Genomic DNA, 25,355 nt, shown 5'->3' with positions numbered 1-25,355 from the left:
CCATATTGAAGTTGCTTATGATAATCGGATGGGCGATGGATTTTCAAGAAATCCCCCATTGGAGGGCGCAAAGTCGCACCGGACGTCATGACGTCACAAGTATGAAGAAAGCAGATGAAGGTGACGCCGCGCTACTGAGAACTGAGCAAATCCGCACGTGCAAAAGGATGCATAAACGTGATTGCAACATTTCAATATAGTGGAAGCATCACAATAAGTTCGTAAATTTGGCAACAAATTTTAATTGCATAAGCCTACTTCATTACCAAGCAGGATTACACAACAGTCAACTCTTTACATATGGTGGATCTTGCCCTGCCAGTTTCTCCCACAATTCCAAGTATTGTACCTACGCTTGCCATTCTGAGTTGTGTCCCCTGTTCTTGTTTTATTACTACTAGAATTACATTTGTACACAATTGTCCTCTAATAGCATAATTTAGAACTTTATTCCCAACACTAAGGCTGTATTTAACAACCTTAACAGTGCTCCATCAGTTTTAGTTTCGCCTTTCTTTTGTGGGTTCATTCTCTGAGATCGGTTTTCATGTTAATAGTTAGAGTGTGAGTTGCATGCTACAGCATGCTAATAAGCCTACGCTTAAATACCATACAGACCTATAGGAAATCGACTCCAGGCAGGAGGCGGAGAGATGCACGATTAAATTTAATTCAGAACTGTATATAGGTCTGGATACATACGCACATGTTAAGGTTACAGTTTGTAATTTAATTCAGAAATATATAGGCCTGGATACATACACACATTTTAAGGTTACAGTTTGAAATTTGATTTTAATATTTATAACTTCATGGCCTTAATTTATAATTTCCAATTAAAAAAAATTATACATCTTGATTACACAACTTTTAACACTGTATCACTTCGGAATATGTGTGGTAAGACTTTCCTGTGACCCATAAATAGGTCGAAACATGTAAACGAAGTACGTTGAAATTTAACACAAAAAAGTCTTACCATACATATTCCGTAAAAAAAAATATTCATAAAAAATGAAACGGTTTCTAATTGGAACATGTATTGGTGTGTAGTGCTTGATGTGCATAATGATAATAACTGTCGGAAGCTTAACTGTTAACTAGTACAATAAAATTGCATTGTTATACAACGTAGACCGAAATATACTGTCTCTCAAATTTAATTTCCCGATGGAGGAAAGAGCTTTGCTGCGCCACGAAGTTATATCTGAAATCCGTAATTATTACGTAATAGCAATTCATTAAGTTTCAGATCTAGAACTGGATATAAAATGTCTCTAAACAGCCGACGGTTTCAAAATATGGAAGATTTGCGCCATCAGCTGTCAGGACTCACACCCACACTACGATTGTTGGCGAGAAAGCGAGGGTCTGTTATTCAACTACTTACATCATGATGAGGCGAGATGAAGAAAGTTGACTTCACACTATAAACACCACACAAAAAACACACACACATACACACTGAAGAAAACAAACAACAATCACAACAATGACGGACACAAGACGCGGTCTGCAGCTGCGCACTGGAAGAGAACAAGTGACGAACACTGAACAGCGCGCTGCTCTCACGGCCACATAGACTCGCACTCCACTTTCACTAGTTGGCCGGTCGGCGATCCGCGCAAGCGCGTGCTCAGGGTAAACAAACAAAACAAAAACGATTTGCACATAGCAACCGCCGTGAGTGCTGAGACACTGGAACGAGATGAATGTCGCTCCAGCGAGAAGACGATCAGACACCAAACCACGGCGATGACGTCACTGACCACTACTTCGTTAGAACAAGACCGTGGGTGTTCCCGATTCAACAGAAATTGTTATTTCTATTTTAAAACCCACACAATCACAAACTTAGTCTAATAACGAGAAAAATGCATGAGTTCAGATTTTGAAGTGGGTCAGTGATGAAGTCAAATACACAGATACGAACTATTATTATAAAATGCAAGATCCATGATTAAGTTCATCTTGAATAATATTGCAAGCGTTTGGTTCTTTAACCCCTGTTCAGTTTCGTTTTACTTTCTCTCTACACTTTGCACGAAGTACAAATACAAAGTATTGTAACTTATGTTGCGAAAAAGTCACCACTGATACACTGATAATGTAAGTTATTTTCGGGATACCCTCTGTATGTCTGTGTACAGCAATTTCTATTGAACTACTGGACGGATTTTGTTCATATTCAGTATCTACTAGTCAATTTATCAGGGAATGATGTACATGAAATACAATAATTTCAGTACTAGTCTGTCTGTGTACAGCGATTTCTACTAAACTATTGGACGGATTTTGTTCATATTCAGTATCTACGAGTCAATTTATCAGGGAATGATGTACATGAAATATAATAATTTTAGTACTAGTCTGTCTGTGTACAGCGATTTCTACTAAACTATTGGACGGATTTTGTTCATATTCAGTATCTACTAGTCAATTTATCAGGGAATGATGTACATGAAATATAATAATTTTAGTACTAGTCTATCTGTGTACAGCGATTTCTACTAAACTATTGGACGGATATTATTCATATTATTTCAGTATCAATGAGTCAATTTAACAGGGAATGATGTACACGAAATATAATAATTTTAGTATTAGTCTGTCTGTGTACAGTGATTTGTACTAAATTATCAGACGAATTTTATTCATATTCTGTATCTACGAGTCAATTTATCAGGGAATGATGTACACGAAATATAATAATTTTAGTACTAGTCTGTCTGTGTACAGCGAATTTCAACTAAACTATTCGACCAATTTTATTTATATTCAATATCTATGAGTACATTTATCATGAAATATTAGTAACTTATGCAACGAGCCTATAATGATAGTAATTAAGACGCGAGTATGTTTGTTTATGAAACGAGCGCAAGCGAGTTTCATAATTTTCATACGAGCGTCTTAATTATCATTATAGGTAAGTTTCATACGACTTTTTATGCTCGACCATATTTCTAATTTGAAATTATTCAGAAGTATTCATTTTATTTGTATCTGACTGAAGATCGGAAGTGATCTTGTGCATAGCTCGTAAATTGTGAGATGTGCACAGACGCGAAAGTATTGATTTTTTCCGAGGAACAATAATGTCATTGACCTTGATGTAATGTAGAGAATAATATGAACTAATTTTGATATAACCTGGAAACTGATTTAGAATTGAAAAACGAGATGACAAATCGAATTTATTTGAATATTATTTACAATTAACGCTAATTATTATAGTAACAGAACATAACCTTCTGCGACAGTATTGGATTTCCAGCCTCCGTGACGTTTCCCTCGTTGTCTTTCGATTGCATATCCGAGAATAATCGAAAACCTGAACTTTAATGAATAGGTGTACTTTAATGACATGCATTAAAGGACTGCTACCAGGTGTATACTTACTACATTTCGGCATGGTCGAGCATAAAATAATTTTAGTACTAATCTGTCTATGTACAGTGATTTCTACTAAACTATTAGACGAATTTTATTCATATTCAGTATCTACGAGTCAATTTATCAGGGAATGATGTACATGAAATATAATAATTTTAGTACTAGTCTGTCTATATACAGTGATTTCTACTAAACTATTAGACGAATTTTATTCATATTCAGTATCTACGAGTCAAATTATCAGGGAATGATGTACTTGAAATATAATTTATTGTTACGGATATATTGTTAAATATGTTACACCATTACATCTCCACTCAAAAACTTCTTTCTGTAAAATATCTGTACCAATTGTATTTCAAATTAATGTAGTCCTCTCCGTCATTTAATGTTCTTTAAAGTCTACAGCAGTATAGCTCAGGCAACAGTTTCAGATAAAGCTACCTTACGTATTGTATATACATTCATAGTGTTCTCCCTAAGGGCAGGTCTTTCACTGCAAACCCAGTTTTCTCCAATCTGCTATTTTCTGCATTCCTCTTAGTCTCCATATAGCCTATAATCCATATATCTCAATGTCTTCTATCATGTGATATCTTCTTCTGCTCCGAATCTTCTCCCGTTCACCATTCCTTCCAGAGTATCCTTCTGTAGACAATTTCTTCTCAGCCAGTGACCAAACCAATTCCTTTTTCTCTTCCTGATCATTTCTTATTCTGTCTGTCCATTTCACACGTTCCATTCTTCTCCATATCCACATTTCAAATGCTTCTATTTGCTTCTCTTCACTTCGTCGTAATGTCCATGTTTCTGCTCCATACAATGCAACACCCCACACAAAGCACTTCACTAATCTCTTCCTTAGTTCTTTTTCCAGAGGTCCGCAGACGATGCTCCTTTTTCTATTAAAATTCAACTTTTCGAGTTATTCCCTACGCAATTACTAACCGGAAATGACAAAATGTTATGTACTTTTAAATGGAAAGAGGCCATCGTTGATGAGATTTGGAACATTATAAAAACCATGAAAAGATCAAAGATGTTTTTTATATATCCAATGGTTTAAAAAAAATAATGTAGTTTATATTCCTCTTACATACGTGATTAATATTCGTATTAAATAGGGTATATTATTTCCAGGTCAAGTAAAAATTTCGGAAGTAATCCCAATGTATAAAAAAGGCACGTACAGTTCAAGTCCAAGTAGTTCTGTCATTCCAGCCTATCTAAGTATCTGAATATGAATTTCACTCAAATTTATGATTCCTTTAAAAATTTTGATCTTTTACTACTAACCAATTTGGCTTTAGGAAAGGAAAATCAACAATAAAATAGAGCTTTTATTAACGGAAATTTTAAGAGATTTTGAAAATAAGTCACAAGTTAAAGCCAGATTTTGTGATCTCACCAAAGCTTTCGATTGCATTGATCACATTTTAATTATCTAAATTATAAATCTATGGCATTCGAGGAAATACACGGAATATTTTTAGAACTTTTCGTGGCAGAAGGCATGATAATTGGTCGAGTCTCACCTGTACACATTATGGGGTTCCACAAGGCTCAACTATAGGTCCAGTGGTAATTACTGGCCTTCATTACACTAATTTCCTATGTTCTAGCTCTGCTCTTAATGAATTACATTTAATGGTTTGAATCTAATGAAGAAAAGATTATCAACACATCTTTCAGCTTAAGGGAAGAGGATGGTATTTTTTGGTGAAAAATGAGTAAATTTTCGAAAAATAAGATTTTTTCCTTAAAATACTCTGTGATATGTGTGGAATATATTATATGATATTTTGTGGGTATTTGTGCCCTTATCGGATGTTGAAACGCCATTTTTAAACTTCCTGCGCTCTGGATTTTTAAATCACACCGCCCTTTGTTTGTTGTTTCCGGAACTTCTTTTTTTTTTCAAAACCAAATTTTTCTTTAAAATACTCTGTGATGTGTGTGGAATACGTACATTGTATAACATTTTGTGGATATCTGTGCTCTTATTGGATGTCGAGACGCCATTTTTAAAGTTCCTGCGCTCTGGATTATTAAATCACACTCCCTTTGATTGCTGTTTCTGGAACTTTATTTTTTTGCTACATTGCCAGACAAAAATCGATATAATTTTTGAAGTATTAAATATATATGTATGAAATTTAGAATACACATTCTCTGGACTACTAGGAAACTTTTGTCTAACAGAATTTTCCTAATTGATTTCATTTTAAAAATAAGTCCGTCTGTTTGCAAGAAAGAAAATAAAAAAAAAATGTTATTACATTTTAATTGTTTATTTTACAAATGTAGAGATTAATATCAACATTCTGTTATAGGCAGTTTGTAGAACATGATTTTATAAATAAATTGTAACAAACTGTTTGAATTTATCTTTAAAAATTGCTTAGATATATCGAGTTTAGTAAAATCCTGCACTGGGTACATTTTTGTTTTCAAATCTGGCTCCCAAAAATTTTTTTCAAAATATTTATATTTGGTTGAGTTGCTATAGCCATGAGCTCTCTACATACAAAAAATTAATATTTTACACCAAATAGGAAAAAAGTTAAAAATAATACCATCCTCTCCCCTTAAATCATCAAAATAATAAATAAGAACAACACTCAAAACTGTACACAATTTCTAGGATTTCATAGAAGATTATGGACGGGTATCACGTCTTTTCCCCTGTTTAAGTCACTAGTTCTTAGTTTAACAAGAAAAACCCGACTTTACAAAATATAAAAAATACATACATCAATGAAAATGTTTGAAAATTCATCTCAAATAATTAGGTATTTCGAAACTGTTCTAAGTTGTCGATAACATCAGAGGAGATACAAGCAATAACTTTGCATGAATTGCGATACATGAAACGACCGGTGCAGCTAAATTTGGTCCATCGAATCCACATCTGCTTGCCACCAGAGATGGACGAAGTCAATTTTCAAAATTGGCTAATGATTCCACTAGTAGGTAGAAAATGATTCATTTGCCAGTATTTATCTTAAAATTGTAAATCTCTTTGAGAGAGCGATAATACGAGGGGGGGGGGGAATAATCGGATAATTGAATTTTTATTGAACTCTACATTCACAGAACTTTAGTCCCCTCCACAGTATTGTCCATGTGCATTAATGCACTTGTCCCAACGCTTTTGCCACTGCTGAAAACAGTGCTGGAACTCTTGAGGCAGGACACTGTTCAAAGCCGTTAGCGTGTTTTCTTTGACGTCATCCACATCACTGATTCGCTTTCCTTTCAGACATTTCTTCATCCGTGGAAACAAAAAAAAGTCCGACGGAGCCAGATCGGGTGAGTAGGGTGGATGAGGCACAAGCACCATGTTGTTGTTTGTCAAAAACTGTCGGACCGTCAGAGCTGTGTGGGCTGGAGCATTGTCGTGGTGAAGCAACCAGTTCCCATTTCCCCACATTTCGGGCCGTTTTCGTCGCACACTCTCTCGTAATCTTCGTAACACATCCAAATAGAAATATTGGTTCACTGTTTGTCCTGGCAGAACGAATGTGTTCTTTGTAACGTGTTTGAAATGATCTCCCTGTCTGTCCTATGTAGAAGTTGTTGCAGGTGTTACATTTGAGTTTGTATACGCCTGTGTGGTTGTATTTGTTTGTGTGTTGAGATGTTTTTGTAGAGTGTCATTTGTTCTGTATGCGATGTTGTAATTTAATTTCTTGAATGAGGTTGCAATTTAGAACAGATATGCATACTAAACAAAAACAACAACAAACACGCAGACGTCATATATTGGCACAGATATGTAGATGATATACTAATACTATACAAAGGAAACAAAAGACAGATCCAAAACCTACATCAACACACAAACAAAATACACCCAAAGCTACACTACTCATTAGAAATTGAAAACAACAAATCCACAAATTTTCTAGACATCACAATAACAAAAGTAGACAACAAACACACATTCAAAGTATACAGAAAACCCACAACAACAACAACAACACACATACACAACACATCCAACCATCCCACATAACACAAACAAGCTGCATTCCGAACAATGGTACACAGACTACTCAACATACCAATGAACCAACAGGATTACAACGAAGAGCTAGACACAATCAAATACATAGCACAAGAAAACGGATACAACCCTAACATAATAGACAACATAATACGTAAGACAAAACATAATCACAAAAAACATAAGAATACAACACAAACACAAGAACACAAAAAATACATCACACTAACTAACACATGAAAACAAAAACAGACACAAGATTGCAACCTCTCAGTTCAAGTTCCAGCTCTCGGGTTCCCTCTAGTGGCCTACCCTCGTGCACTGCATGACAGTGTCCACACATGTCAGGGGTGTACCAAGTGGCCGACGGAGCAAGAGCCGTCTTAAAACACTGAGTGATTGCTTTTCGCTTACTACTGCTATTCCCTGCAGTGACCTACGCAGACCGGGTTCGAATTCCGGTCAGACCTGGACTTTCCATTCAAAAATCGATAGTGGCACTTGTGGCGAACCTTAGTGTAGTCAGCCGGTGTGGGTTGGGACGTGTCCCGCTCGAGATCGCATGTTGAAGGCTACGCGTAGACCAGTCTGATATCTGCACAGTCGCATCATTCTCATCGCATGCCTAAACGCTTAACGCATGTAAAAACACATTGCACGACCCTTTTCCTGATAGAATTTGAGTACAATACAAATGTTATTCATCTTCAAAATACGGGATAATATTTGTCCCGTGAAAGACTCATAAGGGACTCGAGACATTTTCTTTAAATGTGGGGTTGTCCCTTAAAACATGCGACGTCTGGCAATCCGTAACCCTCACCACCGCAGATCAAAACATGCGACGTCTGGCAATCCGTAGCCCTTACCACCGCAGATCAAAACATGCGACATCTGGCAACCCATAACCCTCACCACCGCAGATCAAAACATGCGACGTCTGGCAATCCGTAACCCTCACCACCGCAGATCAAAACATGCGACGTCTGGCAATCCGTAACCCTTACCACCGCAGATCAAAACATGCGACATCTGGCAATCCGTAACCCTCACCACCGCAGATCAAAACATGCGACGTCTGGCAACCCGTAACCCTCACCACCGCAGATCAAAACATGCGACGTCTGGCAATCCGTAACCCTTACCACCGCAGATCAAAACATGCGACATCTGGCAATCCGTAACCCTCACCACCGCAGATCAAAACATGCGACGTCTGGCAACCCGTAACCCTCACCACCGCAGATCAAAACATGCGACGTCTGGCAATCCGTAACCCTCACCACCGCAGATCAAAACATGCGACGTCTGGCAATCCGTAACCCTTACCACCGCAGATCAAAACATGCGACATCTGGCAATCCGTAACCCTCACCACCGCAGATCAAAACATGCGACGTCTGGCAACCCGTAACCCTTACCACCGCAGATCAAAACATGCGACATCTGGCAACCCGTAACCCTTACCACCGCAGATCAAAACATGCGACATCTGGCAACCCGTAACCCTTACCACCGCAGATCAAAACATGCGACGTCTGGCAATCCGTAACCCTTACCACCGCAGATCAAAACATGCGACGTCTGGCAATCCGTAACCCTCACCACCGCAGATCAAAACATGCGACGTCTGGCAACCCGTAACCCTTACCACCGCAGATCAAAACATGCGACATCTGGCAACCCGTAACCCTTACCACCGCAGATCAAAACATGCGACGTCTGGCAATCCGTAACCCTCACCACCGCAGAACAAAACATGCGACGTCTGGCAACCCGTAACCCTTACCACCGCAGATCAAAACATGCGACGTCTGGCAATCCGTAACCCTTACCACCGCAGATCAAAACATGCGACGTCTGGCAATCCGTTACCCTTACCACCGCAGATCAAAACATGCGACGTTTGGCAACCCGTAACCCTTACCACCGCAGATCAAAACATGCGACGTCTGGCAATCCGTAACCCTTACCACCGCAGATCAAAACATGCGACGTCTGGCAACCCGTAACCCTCACCACCGCAGATCAAAACATGCGACGTCTGGCAACCCGTAACCCTTACCACCGCAGATCAAAACATGCGACGTCTGGCAACCCGTAACCCTTACCACCGCAGATCAAAACATGCGACGTCTGGCAACCCGTAACCCTTACCACCGCAGATCAAAACATGCGACGTCTGGCAACCCGTAACCCTTACCACCGCAGATCAAAACATGCGACGTCTGGCAATCCGTAACCCTCACCACCGCAGATCAAAACATGCGACGTCTGGCAATCCGTAACCCTCACCACCGCAGATCAAAACATGCGACGTCTGGCAACCCGTAACCCTTACCACCGCAGATCAAAAGACATTCTTGAACTGACAAGACAGCTGCTTCGTAAGTATTGGCAATACCTCTGTGCAGTGACAAAAGAAATGCAATAATAATAATAATAATAATAATAATAATAATAATAATAATAATAATAATAGATAACAATAATAATAAAACTTTAATAATATGAGACACTCTTTCAGTTTTTCTTCCTCATTGGACAAAGCATAACACACAGAATGAAAACAAAACAGATCACAAAAGAGAAATGTGGAGAACGAACAAAAAAGGGAAATGAAGGACAGGAAGGATAATAGCACACATATAACAGGCCTAAACACAGTAAACAAACAGATTAGACGTTCAAATAAAAGTTCTTCCTTTTTAGGAAAAGAAGTACAGGTGGTATTTTTAAATGGCAAGTGATCCTCTGATAGCGGCAAGGGAAACATCACGAATAAAGTCGTTGTTCAGCTGGAACTTCTTGCAGAAACTGGCAAAGAGGCGAGGTATTGTGCCCCTAGCGCCAACCATTAGCCCAACTACTTCATGCATTTTTCTGCGTGGACGTCAGCGGGCTGTTGTTCCTGTGCCTCGAACCTGACTGTCGGGTCGATAATGCAGGCGAATGTAGAGAATGGCAAGCATGTCAATTCGCCGACAGGATCCCTCTTGAGAGATGCCATGGACTTCTTCGTGCACAGTGAGACCTTTCTTCCTCAAGGCTTCGGCAATCATGGACCTGATGCTGTGATGTCTAGAGTTCCGCAGTGTCTCGCTGAAAGGCCAGGCACCCAAAACGTGGCCAAGAGTTTCAATCTCACTGACGCAACGACGACAGTGGTTTCCGTCTCGGGACCTTCCTGGTATAGCACGCAGGGGACAAACATTAGCTGTCATTTTAAGAGCTTGTCTCCATTCGCTGCTAGTGAGGCGATCAGGTTGTCGGATCCATTTACTGGCGGGAGTGAACTCCTTATAGAGGATGACGCCTTTCCCTTTCTGATTTAAAGAGCACCAAGATTGAAACCCCTCAATTTTTTTCACTTGAAATGAATCAGAAGAGATGCTCTGAAGTCCAAGTTTATTTAAACAAACCCCAATTTCATTAGACAATATGGTGTTATACAAGGTGATCCACATTATTTTGTCTTGTTTCAGATTCTATATTGCAAAAAATGGATAACTTATGAAATTAAAACAATGTATAGCATACGCAGATGACAATGCTAGCTGCAAGTACAAAGGAAGCTTTGATTGAAACATTCAACAATTTGAAAGAAAAGTCGATAAAATTTGAATTAATAATAATAATAATAATAATAATAATCAATGATAAGAAAACCAAATTTTTAAAACATGTTAAAAGGAATAATACATTAGAAGACCTTATTATTAGTAATTTAAAATTGCAAGTAATAAATTTTAAATATCTTGGCTCAACTGTTAATAGTAATTAACAAAATATAAAAAGAAATTAAAGAGAGAATCATACTTGATAATAAAGCATAGTACGGTAATCTACCACTTTGTAAAAGCAAATTAGTCTCAAACTAACCTAAATTAAATTTATACTGGACAACAGTCAGGCCTCTGCGAGTGCTTAGTAAGCGGAGACTATTCATATCTGAAGGGAAAATATTAAGAAGAATCTTTGGTCCAACAAAAAACAACAAGAATTAAAACTAACAATGAATTAAATTAACTAATAAAGAACAAAGACATAATAAATCCCTAAGACTAGGATGGCTTGGTCGCACAACAGGATGCAAGAACAGAGACTGGTTAAAAAACTTTATGAATGGAAATCGATAACTACCAGAAAATTAATTGGGTAGACCAAAAAACAGATGGGAAGACGATGTCCTAACGACTTTAAAATGATGAAAATAACTGGATGAATTATACAGCATCGGAAGGAATGGAAGGAGGTTGTTGAGAAGGCCAAAACTCCTAATATAAAATTGTGTCTAGTGGTAAATAATAATAATAATAATAATAATAATAATAATAATAATAATAGGACTCGTCCCCACGAAACGTGGACATTATCCTACTCTCGCATTGTGGCGCAGTCCGGTACAAGGCAGCGGTGTCATTACGCGGTCCGCGAGCCACATGCGGCTCTCAGAGATATTTATTGCGGCTCTTGAATAATATTACTATTACTAATCTTTCTCTGAGAATTATTTTTTAATTTCTGCAATAATATCCAACTGAAGAAAACTTTCCTTACCCTGCATCATTACCGTCAGTGAAGGTGTTGAACATCGATACGTATTTGTTTTCCCTTAAAAGGTAGTGTCATGTGCTGGTTATGTCTTGATACAATAATGGGTTATAAACGTTTTATCTTAGTACACATTACAATGGCGTGCAAGTATCCAAAATATTCTCAATCAAAGATAGAAAATGTCAGTAATATCTGAACAGAAAGTAATTTATTCTACTGTATGTGAAAATGAAAGCAAGCAAAGCAGAAATTGGACCATTTATAGACGAGTAGGTTATTAAATGCCTTCTTGTTGTATCTTGTTGTTTAGTCAACTGTCCGAACACAGGTCTGAATCTCAAGTGACACCAATAAGATACCACTCATGAGGCAACTAAGCCAGGTGGCCAGATCCTTTCCCTCTCCATTGCAGACATCGTTGACTAGTAACATATTGCACTAATCAGACTTCAGATGCATACAAACAATAAATTGTTCCTCCTCTGACACTTATCGTCAAGTGAGATGTACTGCCTGATAATAGATGTACATATCAGCCGGAACCTCAATCAGAGGCATTCTTGCTGTATGTGAAACTTTATTTTCTAAATTTTCGAATTAAAGACCTATTAAAACAACAAAGCAGCCAGCTTGTATTGATATGGTTAGTAATATAAGCAATGTCATTAATTTCAGGGGGTTATTCTTTGACATATTTCAAACAAAAAGGTTTAATAATTTTGTTCGTTTTTTGCTTCCTTTCCGAGACAAAAATTGTTTTACACGAAACATTTTACAGCTTGTTTTAAAATTCCTTTTCAAAACGAAAAGCCACATTTGTTTGGATGAAATTTCTGCATATTTAAAGAACAAATATAAAATTCTGTCAATGATTTATTATCACAACACACCGCTCTCTTAAATTGACTGAGCATATTGGGAATTAAATGAATGGCTTTCCCAATACACGGTACGAAATGTTTCATATAAAACAATTTTTATCTCGTAAAGGAAGCAACAACGAGAAAAACTGAATTAAACTTTTTGGTTTGAAATATCTCAAAGAACAACCCCCTGAAATTAATTTCTCTCTTATTTCCAGTGTGTGCTACTGCTCTAAGGGTAAGTTTACAGAAATGACAGGTCGGCAGAGGTGCTCGCTGCACGACCGGCAACTGTGACTCACGCGGTTGCACGATTTCGACATTTCGCGATATCTGCGGCCCACACGCTGCGGACCCTCGCCTGTGAGTTTCGGAACACGGGGAGCACCGTCCAGGATCCGAACCTGCACCCTCGGCACGCGGAGCGTCCCCAAGCAACGCCAGATGGCGCGATGATGCAACAATCCGATGATCTCATCATGAACAGATGTTCACCTGATTGTTGACCCACATCCGAGTCTGTTCACGGCTGATTGTTGATGTCGCCGCGTCGTCATAGTAACCATCAGCGGCGTGCAAATTATTCATTGTTGGCTTGTTAACAGGGTTGCCAGGTGTCCCGTATTGTTAGGGATGTCCCGTATCTGAATCTAGAGAAGCTTATTGCATATGCATCCCATACGGGACATCATGGAGGACCAACTTTTACTTTCTGTACTGTTGTAGAAATATCACAGCAATCAATTTATTATTAATAACAATGTCTATAGAATCGTAACAATTTACACATAAATTTAACCCTGTAGCTTGTTCAGTTTCACAGTAATTACCGCCATATTTCCAACCAACCAACCAATCAATCAATCAATCACTATGCATGATTAATGGTACAATAATGTTGTTGAATTGTGTCGAAGCGGGGGAAATCACGTGACAATCATTTAACGGGGCCCTTTTCTTTAAATTATTTTAAACAGTTGAATAATATTACGTAGACTTCCAATTCCGTACAGCAAATATTTTCAGGAAAAAGCCTAACAGCCCAGCCACTAGCCTTTACAAAATGGCCAACAGAAACGGGTGGGGGAACCAAGAAGCGACATAACCACTTGGACGGACAGTAGTATGCGTGAAGATGAGGAAAGTGTTTGCAATCAAAATGAGGGATTCTCCTCAGCATGAAACAAAGAGGTCATGCGTATATTCAGAAAAGTAGAACGCATATTTAATAATTTATGTAAACACAGCAATTGCAATAAAATTACATTTAACCATACTGCATCCCAGATGTTATTGAAGTGCCTTCTAAAAATAATGAAAATATACCGATGATGGCAACACATACAGCAGCTTACACAGTGTTAGGCTAAGGCAGTTCTTTGACATGCTGAGAGGATTGAGATCCTAACGATGATACTTTTGATGACAGAAAACGTGCACAACAAGGTGTACACACTTTTTAACAACTCATCAAATCGGCCATCTACGTATTTCTCAGTCAACTGTGAGTATAAAAGAAATGAAATTCAGAGATACAAAAGGATCATTTTCTGTTAAAAACATCTTGTTTTATTTTCATTTCATAACACAAGCAAACTAATAAGATATATCAAGAATATAATTGAGTCGTCTAGAATCAAACTGCACTTTATCCAAAAATCCGATTTCTAGAAAAGACGAAAAACTAGTGGTTAGACCCCACGCGGTGATTTCACTGCTGAAGCTAAGGCAGATAATTTCCAGTTTGACTCCAGACGAGCAGTTCATCACATTCCCTGCAAAATTCTGCACTGGAACATAACTTAATCCCATACTTCATGATTAGGAGAAAATGCAGTTTGATTCTAGGCGACTCGATTGTTACCACAGTAACCATAACCATAGTGCTTCTGTTTAAAACAAATGAAATATTGCATAAAAATATTCTCTTTCAGATGAATATGAAAAACACATTTAAAAATGTTCTCCATGACGTCATAACTCGCACAACATTCCTTTCTGAATTGAAGGTTTGGCTTTCTGAACTTTTTGTTTCAAATCTTCCCAATCAATTTTAATTACAATTAATCGTTATTTTTCATACAGTTCCGAGGCATGAGTTGTCATTCTAAAATTCCAACTTTTTTTCCGCCCATATAATTAGCTAATCTTTATTTTTACAACTAATCCATTCTGTGATAAACTTCACTAGCTGTCACAGAATTAAGGCAAACAAGAAACATGTACACATGTGTATTACAGCAATGCAGTATGTTCTCCCTTGAGCACATCTTCAACAATGGCAGACGTATTTCGAATAATGCAATTCTTATTTTTTTTTTTATTTTACAGATTCACCAAGAAAACAAAATAAATACGAGTGCGCTATGTGCTCGATAATAGATAGATTAAATAAAATTAATAACTAATTAACAAATAAACAATAAACTTAAAATAGATAAAAATAGAGACAGAATGAATAAAATTAAATAAAAGGCAGAAAGAAAGCAACTAAGTGTAATCTTATGGAAACAGAAGAGCGAAGTGGCGCAGGTGCGCAATATAGTCCAAATTAGGAGAAGTGAGGTCGGCCATCTGGTTGCCATGGCGACATGAGCCAAGGTCGGCCTTGCTCTCACTTTCTTGAGTCGGAAAATGCATCTCGCGACCTTATCGACCATCTGCGTAACATCTCGCGCGGCTGTTCGACGTCCTGTCGCAGTGTGACAAGGGTTCGAACCCCACTCACAGTCTTGGGTCGTGAGAGTGCGAACAGCGCTTTATACTGGCGGTCGTAACTGCAGTCGTCCCGCCAATCCGGGATTCGAATTAAGGACCTGCGCTGGGAGGTCAGCAGGGCGACCTTCTCGTGTTCCAACAGAAGGGCACGGGGTCGACGAAGTACACAGCGACTCACGCTTATTGTACAATCTGCTGAGTTTTCAAATAGAACGATGTTCATTGCTAGCAGAAGCTGCCAATTAAGAGAGGGCTTTAAATCTTCACTTTCAGCAGTAGCCACTGACGTCTTATATGGGATAATATGCACAAATGCACGAACAGTGAGGGAAATCTAAGGATAATAAAATCCACATAAGAAAGAAAAGGAAGACTGCATTTTACTTTCAAAGTATTTGAAACTGCCACAATAACCAGAGAGTCAATTCCAACAGCAGAGCATACCGCTACTGTATATCCACTACAGGAAATTTACCTTGCTCACAAATTATGTTCAAAATGATTATTATTCTACATCTTGATTGCACAACTTTTAACACTGTATCACTTTGGATTATGTATAAGAACTTTCTTGTGTTAAATATTAATGTACAGTAGATACCTTGTTAACATGTTTCGACCTATTTTCGGTCATCTTCGGAACTGGTCGTTGTTGGTCTTGGCGCCTCTTGTTTCCTGTGTGGGTGCGTTCGTAGTGTAGAGTCAAAGAGTGTGTGTGTTTTGAAATTGAGTTGTGTCTTGAGAATATCGTTGGGGTGTGTTTTCGTGTGACTGTATATTTCATATTGTTCTAGTGTGTTGAGTTTCTGGCTTTTTGGTTGGATGTGCAGTATTTCCATGTCTGTGTTGATGTCTCTGTAGGTGTGGTTGGCATTTGTGATGTCAACACAGACATGGAAATACTGCACATCCAACCAAAAAGCCAGAAACTCAACACACTAGAACAATATGACACACGAAAACACACACCAACGATATTCTCAACACACAACTAAATTTCAAAAAACATACACTCTTTGACTCTACACTACGAACGCACCCTCACAGGAAACAAGAGGCGCCAAGACCAACAACGACCAGTTCTGAAGATGACCGAAAATAGGTCGAAATATGTTAACAAGATACGTGAATAATATTTAACACAAGATTATCATTCACTGCGATACAAGCTTCCAGAGTGATTATCTGCCACACTGCGATGTTGATATAGTGAGCATTTCCTTGTAGACAACATCCTTCAGCGTTCCCCAGAGAAAAAAATCCTCAAGGCATCAAATCAGGGTGACCATCCTGTAGGTCCTCCGCCTCAATTCAATGGTCAAGAGTTGCCTTACTATATCTTGCTGATACCACGTTTCTTCTAGTTTCCAGTGGAACGTCTCCCAACATGTGTGGAAGTTCGAGTGTTGGCATGTCTGCATTCAAAGATCTGATGCCCAACTGCTCCACACCAATGACGTCCACGAGCTGCTTGCCGTTGCAATGCAGGAACTTAATTTGCCTTGTGCACACTTACCAAAATTCTCACTATTCTCAAAATCGTGTGCAGTAGCTCTTGGTGGAGAAAGACACGATGCGGAAGGAACCCGTGGCACACTGCTGTGAACCGGCAGCAACAGCAGCTGGGCAGTAACTTCACCCCTTCTGAGGTGTTCCACGGTCATCCAGTTCATGTCTCTCGGTACAGTTCAATCCCCTTACACCATAGGATACGCTCACTCTTCGTTATTGTTTAAATATTGTATAACAACTATGAACCGCGCTACAATCTCGAAACATTTTCGCCCGCTCCACTGATTGATGTCCCTCACTGTACATAACTGAAGGAGAATGACTTACAATTACGCGCAACACAGAACTGAAATGGATATAAGATCACCAGGAATCAGTTTCACAGAACACAGAGAGCCTTAGCAATAGAAGGTGACTACAATAATTGTAATATTAACACAGCCTAATATATACAGTCACGAAGCTCAATACTTACTAAATATGCTGGGGGAACACGTTACAGACACAGCGGGAAAAGCATGGAGAGCGTTACACTTTGTGATGAGGGTACTAAGAAAAGGCTCTGATAAATCCAAAGAGATTGCATATTAATCACTAGTACGTCCAGTAATGGAATATGGTGCTGCATGTTGGGATCCTTACAGATTAGAACATATTAAGACACTGGAAAAGATTCAAAAACGGGCTCTCAAGAGTTGTCGGAAAAATTCACCATTAAAATGGGACACACTCACGGGCAGGAAAACGCGAATTCGATTATGCGCACTGTTCAAAACATACAGAGGTGAGCCTGCCTGGACAGAAATAAAAAATAGGTTGCAGCCGCCAAATTACTCTTCAAGGAACGACCACTCATATAAATTGAGGGAAAGAAGGCAGAGGACGGACACTGGAAAGTTTTCTTTTCTCAATCGTACTATCAGGGACTGGAATGCTTTACCTGCAGACTTACTAAAGGCTTTACCAACAACCAAAAATGTATTTAAAAATAGGCTTAAGGACTTTACTAATAGACGGTAATTATACACAGTATTTAAAGGGTGTAAATGATATGTTGTTATTGAAGTGTTGTATCAGTGAAGAATTATGTTGTCAGTGAAGTGTGTTGTATCAGTGAAGAAGTATGTCGTGTCAGTGAAGTGTGCTGTGTAAGTGAAACGTGTTCCTGTCAGTGAAGCTTTATAGTTTATAGTAGCAGTGCAAAGTATTTGAACAGTGAAATGTTTTTGAAGTGTTAGTGAAATCAGGATAGAATCAGTGAAATGTGTCGTAGTTCCAGTGCAGTGAGTGAGTTGACAGCGAAATGAGTGTAATTTGAAAGGTACTTGTGCAGATATGACCATATCACACTCGTGGGTTTCAGTTCGAGCTTAGTTTTAAGATACAAATTAGATTTATTTCAAATGTTACTTTAAGTGACCGTTTCATTTAATTTAGTATTTTCCCTGTTGTTGTTATTATTAATTATTGTTAGTTTTAATTATTAGTATTATTATTAATTGTTTTTAATTAATAAGTTTATTATTGTCATTATTGAGTGTAATTAGTTACCACTGCCACCGGGTATATACCCACTGCAGTGTGAATAAATAAATACATACATACATAGTTGCTAACCACCAGGATCGCTACCATCGCCTCATCACAGACCCTTTCCTAGCAGACGATAAAATGTATTGTACTTTCGATATCGTGTTCTTTTGAAAAAATTAACACCTTCCTTCCACTATTGAAATATGAAATACATAAGGTTTATACACTATCTACCAAAAAGTAATTGGGCACCCAGGATTTTATGTGCTAGGTGCCATGTTTCGGCGGTTATTATGCAGTGGTATGCAGACAATAATGTTCACCGGTTGGACTGGCCTGCACGGAGTCCTGATCTCAATCCCATTGAGCACCTTTGGGCCGAATTGAACCGGCGATTGAGGTCTCGCAAAATGTGGCCAACTTCCATTTGTCTAACTGAGTGCCATGTTGCAAGAGGAATGGCGACGCATTCCAGTGGATATCCTACACAAACTAGTGGAGAGCATGCCTGACAGGATGGCTGCTGTTATAGCAACAAGAAGTGGAACTACGAGGTTCTAAAGGGGCAAAAACAGTGCCCAATTACTTTTTGGTAGATAGCGTATATTATTTTCATAAAGTATATATTATATTTTTTAAACTCACCTTCCTGGATTTTTCGGAAGGATAAATCTAACCTATTTTTCTTACAATATTTATACTACCACAGACGTCTCCTTGTCCCATATTATTATTCAAATTATTGTATTTCAGACATTTACAGTTATTACAACCGATAACGAACATTTCACAGTTTACACAACTTTTCACAACAATGCGAAATACGGCACAGTCAATGCCTTTTCGATCTAGACCAGGCCGTAATGTTTGTTCGGGTTTTCTATTTCAGTGTATGGAGCTCAGTGAAATATTATATTATAACTTTATTGCGTATCATTGCTAAGCTTTATTTAGTGTAATGTGTCCATAAGTTCCGTTTACTTCTTGTTGCAGAAATAATTACAAAACTGTGTTATTTTAATGTGAAGAGAATTTTACATGTTAACATAATCTGTTCGCATCAACATTTTAAGTTTAGAATGGAAGCTATTTTGAGGTTTAATAGAAAAGAATTTATATTGTGATTTTAATTTAGCACATCTACCTTCCTTAATTGTAGACAGGAAATTTACCATACCACTCCTGTGAAATTAGTGTACGTACGATTGTGTTACTTTGTCTCTTAGGTAGTAGATAAATACAATAATTCAGTACTCAATTGTAGTATTAAAATACAAATTGAATGTGACGGGTATCATACATGACATTATGTTTAATTATAATGTATAATTGCGAATATAGGAATATAAGTTAAATATAGTAAACATAACCTATAATTTCCATATGACATAACATACATATGTAATGGCAGGACATTGGAGACCATTAAAATTAGACATAAAGGGGGGGGGCAACTGGTACAATAAACATAACCTACAATTTTACCTTATCTAAATATCCGTGTGGTGCAACTGAAAATGATTGAATCGTGCATAAATGTACAAGAATTTCCCTATATTTAATAGAAATAAAGGCAAGTATTACACACCAAAAATAATATTACACCTTAACTCGCAAGTGAATTGTCTTAAATGTCTCATAATCATTGTTTTAAATTTTAATAATGCAATTACACTATATTTTAGAGAAATATGTGATATTCTTTATGCATTCCAACTAATTTATATGGTTGAAACGCCGCCCTTCGTGATCGGGTTAAGCGAGTCACATGGTCTGCCTTACGGCCTGTATTAGATCACGATGGCACTGGCACAGTCTATTGTTCCTAGTACTCACAGCGCTCCAAGCGGCTAGCAACTATCGCGAGAAATGCAAAAAATCATCCCAAGCTTCGTGACTGTATATAGTAAGACTGTGATATTAATATAAATGCATTACATACATTTACCATGAAATGTTATCTTGTCATGAACTCAAGACTTCAAAATATATTAATTATTAATGTTTTTATGTTTATTACAAACCTCTTGCAATTTCAGTTGTTTTGTTGGAATATGCCTCAGCGTCTTTCATAAATCTCAGTCTTTTCTCGCAAGCAGCTTTTCCTTTTACTGTCACACATGATGAGTGACCTGCAACTGTTTTGAACAAGAAACAACAGCGGTGCGCACTTGTGGCCCGGGGTTCATCCCTCCACCGCACCAGACGAGTGAGCTACCCTCCGTTCGTATTTCTAAATGTACGAGTGGCAATGTCGTCTGCAGTGATATAGGCTAAGTGTATGAAGTAACTTTTATGGTGAATGGGGACAATCTAGATTGCGATAGTATTAAGTGTCTTATCTTGTCTCCTGTTATAACATTGCAGGCATTTTAATAAATACCACCATAATGACTATGGCAAACGTATTCTCTCCGGTATGTAAACAGCAACGATAAACTGTAAATTGTTAGTTTATAATGGTTGTATTAGTATTCAAAATTGTTTATTTCCAGGCGAAGCCAGCTCACAGAAACTTAGAGATTCGGAGCCACAAGCTCATTACGTTTCCAATATTGAGAATGCTTCAAGATTTCGTACAGAATAAAGTTGCGGAACTCAACTGGGAAAAATATGAACCCAATTAGTGAAGCAGAATTGTGGTGTTCTGGTAAAGGGGTATAAGCCATTTTTTTTTTTTTTTTTGAAAATGGAGTTTTGTTCCCCAGGGGAATACAGAAGTTAAATTCTACACGTGGTGTGCAAAAAACAAAAGAATACTAGTATTTGATGTGTTTTGTTTGTGTAGAAAATTATTTGCAATAAAGGTTCGATGTTTAATTTTCATTTAACTGAAAACTAATTTTTATGACTTATCTCCTTTTACCCAAACACCACGGAAATCATCAAAGACGGCTTCATAATAGGAGCTGCGAAAGTGTACATGCCCTAATTTATGGATATGTTTAAATCTGTCTTTCGCGAAACTCCTTAAAGGAAAAAAAATAAATCACTAACTTATTTTTCTCTTGCCCTGAACGAAGAAACATTTTCGAAACTGAACTCTATTAAGAATGAATATCGCAGCATGTCAAGTGACAACCACTTAGTTCATCTTCTGTGGCTGTGCATTTCTTCTTTTGAAACAAATATTCATGAACTGGTTAAGGCTAAAATTCACAAAATCGGACAAAATGAGATACGATGAAAGAGTAATGGAACGGAGAAAAATTCTCTCCAGCGCCGGGATTTGAACCCGGGTTTTCAGCTCTACGTGCTGATGCTTTATCCACTAAGCCACACCGGATACAACTCCGATGCCGGTTAGAATCGTCTCAGATTAAGCTCCAACTCTTGGGTTCCCTCTAGTGGCCGCCCTCTGCACTACGTCATAGATGTCTATGAACGCAGGACCGTAGTCCTCATATGTGCTGAGGTGCACTCGATATGAGGGAACCCAAGACTTGGAGCTTAATCTGAGACGATTCTAACCGGCGTCGGAGTTGTATCCGGTGTGGCTTAGTGGATAAAGCATCAGCACGTAGAGCTGAAAACCCGGGTTCAAATCCCGGCGCCGGAGAGAATTTTTCTCCGTTCCATTACTCTTTCATTGTATGATGACGCAGAATACCTGCATGGAAATATCATATGTACTTCGGTACATTAAAATAAAATAATATATATAAAATGAGATACGTTTCACACATATTTTAAATTAAACATAAAGCGTGCATGATGGCGTCATTCTCTCGCGGTGAGCTCACCCTCCCCTCTTCCCCAGGCGCTAGCTTGCAGGGTGTGTAAAGGGGCAGCTGGCTAAGAATTGTGGGAAATGATTAAAAAGTATTCAAAATCGTAAGACAAATCACGTGAAGTTAAAATTAAACTGCATGACATATGAAAGAGAACAAAAATACCTACGGCACAACTCAAACCCGATTAAAACAAAAACACTCCTCCGCCGATTTAGTAAATGGCTTTGAAGGTGATCTGCTGCTGTGGCGAGGATCCAAGCCCCCGCACACCTAGAGCATCACGCCACAACACGTTCACGTCTGAGTATTTCTGACGAGTAAATATTATTCAATGCCTTAAAAACCACGCAAATATTAACGATATTGCTGGAGAGTTTAAGGTAATATTTATTTATTTATAATATCCTACGTCATCCATAATAACGTTGTATCAGATTCACTTTTTATAATAAATTAACAACTCTTAAATACTTACTTACTGGCTTTTAAGGAACCCGGAGGTTCATTGCCGCCCTCACATAAGCCCGCCATTGGTCCCAACTCTTAAATATTCATAATAAATATGATCGATTTTTACTGTCCATAATATTCCTCGACTTTCATGCTCTACCTAAACATGATGTTTGCCGATTGCAGGGGACTCGCTCCGCATGTTGTATCTAAGCAGGAAAACATTGGGTTTCCCCTATATCTACGGAGCAGTGTACTTACTACGTACAAATGAATCAAGTATAGTTCCAAATTAATTTGTACGTAATTAAATACTGTATAATTAAGTACAGCCCCCCCCCCGAAAAAAAAAATGAGACGACTCTTGGTAATCCGAAAGTCCAAGTTCTATAGCGTGGTTCACACGATATCGATGTAGCCATGCAGGAAAACATCTGGCCATGCACGCGTATTTTCACCCTATTCCGAAGTACACACCAGTCAAAATGTTATCACTTATCTGTCCATTTCTGGTACAGGTCCGTGATCTTTTATCTTTTGTGAAAGTATGGAAGCAACCGTGAGACAAAAAGTCTCTGGGGAAAAAAAATGTTATTACGAAATGACAAATGTAGAGCTACGACAAAAACAACAAGGACCACGAAAAAGACAAAGACAACGGTAAGGATCACAAGAACCAGGATCATGATATGGACTATGAGAAAGACAACAAGGACCGCGATAAGGACCACGATATTTTAAATACATGTCACATGTTTGACAAGTCTTTCTCATGTGTATAGTCATAACTCAAATGAGCACATCTGACATACAGCTTCGTCATCATTTTGAACAAACTACTCACTGCCCCACGCTTTCTTGAAACTGAAATGCACTTCGCACATCGGATGCTGCTGAGTGTCTGGGCTCAAACAGCACAGGGCACCTGCCGCCCATGCCTGCACTAGGGTCATATTATTACCATAACGTTCTTTTCATCTTCTATGAATACTTCACAGCAATGATGCAATGACAGAATGAATAGAAGTCTCACTGTCGAAACTCGCATGCAACAACTTCTACAGCGGACAGAGGCACATCATTCAAAACACGTTACAAAGAACACATCACAGCCAACACAACACTTCCACATATGCAGAAGATATTACAAACGCCAACCACACCTACAGTAACATAGACACAGACATGGAAATTCTACATATCCAACCGAAAAGCCACAAAACTAAACACATTACAATACGAAATATACAGATACACAAAAACACGTTGACAACAAATCCTCAACACACAACTGAATTACAGGAAAAACACACTATTTGACTCCACACCACACAACACAAACGCATCCGCGCCGCAAGGATCTCACAGTTCTGAAGATGGCTCCCACGCCGAAACTAACTAGGTATTTATAAACTTAGTTCAAATTAACACGTGGAAGTAATCACCATATATTGTATTCCAAAAAGTGATATAATTATGTAATTAATAACACAGAAGTACAAGAACATGCTCTGTATACTACTACATTTATCACCTAATATTATAATTATGTAATTAATAACACAGAAGTACAAGAACATGCTCTGTATACTACTACATTTATCACCTAATATTATAATTATGTAATTAATAACACAGAAGTACAAGAACATGCTCTGTATACTACTACATTTATCACCTAAAATTATAATTATGTAATTAATAACACAGAAGTACAAGGACATGCTCTGTATACTATTACATTTATCACCTAATATTATAATTATGTAATTAATAACACAGAAGTACAAGAACATGCTCTGTATACTACTACATTTATCACCTAATATTATAATTATGTAATTAATAGCACAGAAGTACAAGGACATGTTCTGTATACTACTACATTTATCACCTAATATTATAATTATGTAATTAATAACACAGAAGTACAAGGACATGTTCTGTATACTACTACATTTATCACCTAATATTATAATTATGTAATTAATAACACAGAAGTACAAGGACATGTTCTGTATACTACTACATTTATCACCTAATATTATAATTATGTAATTAATAACACAGAAGTACAAGGACATGCTCTGTATACTACTACATTTATCACCTAATATTATAATTATGTAATTAATAACACAGAAGTACAAGGACATGCTCTGTATACTACTACATTTATCACCTAATATTATAATTATGTAATTAATAACACAGACGTACAAGGACATGCTCTGTATACTACTACATTTATCACCTAATATTATAATTATGTAATTAATAACACAGAAGTACAAGGACATGCTCTGTATACTACTACATTTATCACCTAATATTATAATTATGTAATTAATAACACAGAAGTACAAGAACATGCTCTGTATACTACTACATTTATCACCTAATATTATAATTATGTAATTAATAACACAGAAGTACAAGAACATGCTCTGTATACTACTACATTTATCACCTAATATTATAATTATGTAATTAATAACACAGAAGTACAAGAACATGCTCTGTATACTACTACATTTATCACCTAAAATTATAATTATGTAATTAATAACACAGAAGTACAAG

At 37.7% G+C, this 25,355-nt stretch overlaps 1 protein-coding gene across 3 annotated transcripts in view; it reads right to left on the bottom strand.

Annotated features, from left to right (window-relative positions):
* The window catches only part of LOC138698724 (inverted formin-2-like), a 120,962-nt gene that overhangs the window by 92,924 nt on the left and 2,683 nt on the right, over positions 1-25,355 (bottom strand). The window contains exon 1 of one of the 3 annotated variants that reach the window (XM_069824936.1): positions 1,391-1,605. The exons of the other annotated variants lie outside the window; for them this stretch is intronic. The gene's annotated coding sequence lies outside the window, so the exon portion shown is untranslated. Of the gene's footprint in view, positions 1-1,390; positions 1,606-25,355 lie in introns of those variants that run through there. 3 annotated transcript variants of the gene reach the window in all.

The sequence above is a fragment of the Periplaneta americana genome, chromosome 4 (assembly GCF_040183065.1).
Source record: "Periplaneta americana isolate PAMFEO1 chromosome 4, P.americana_PAMFEO1_priV1, whole genome shotgun sequence".
Lineage (NCBI taxonomy): Eukaryota > Metazoa > Arthropoda > Insecta > Blattodea > Blattidae > Periplaneta > Periplaneta americana.
Note: the sequence above shows the minus strand (reverse complement) of the source record. Positions and strands in the feature narration are given on the sequence as shown.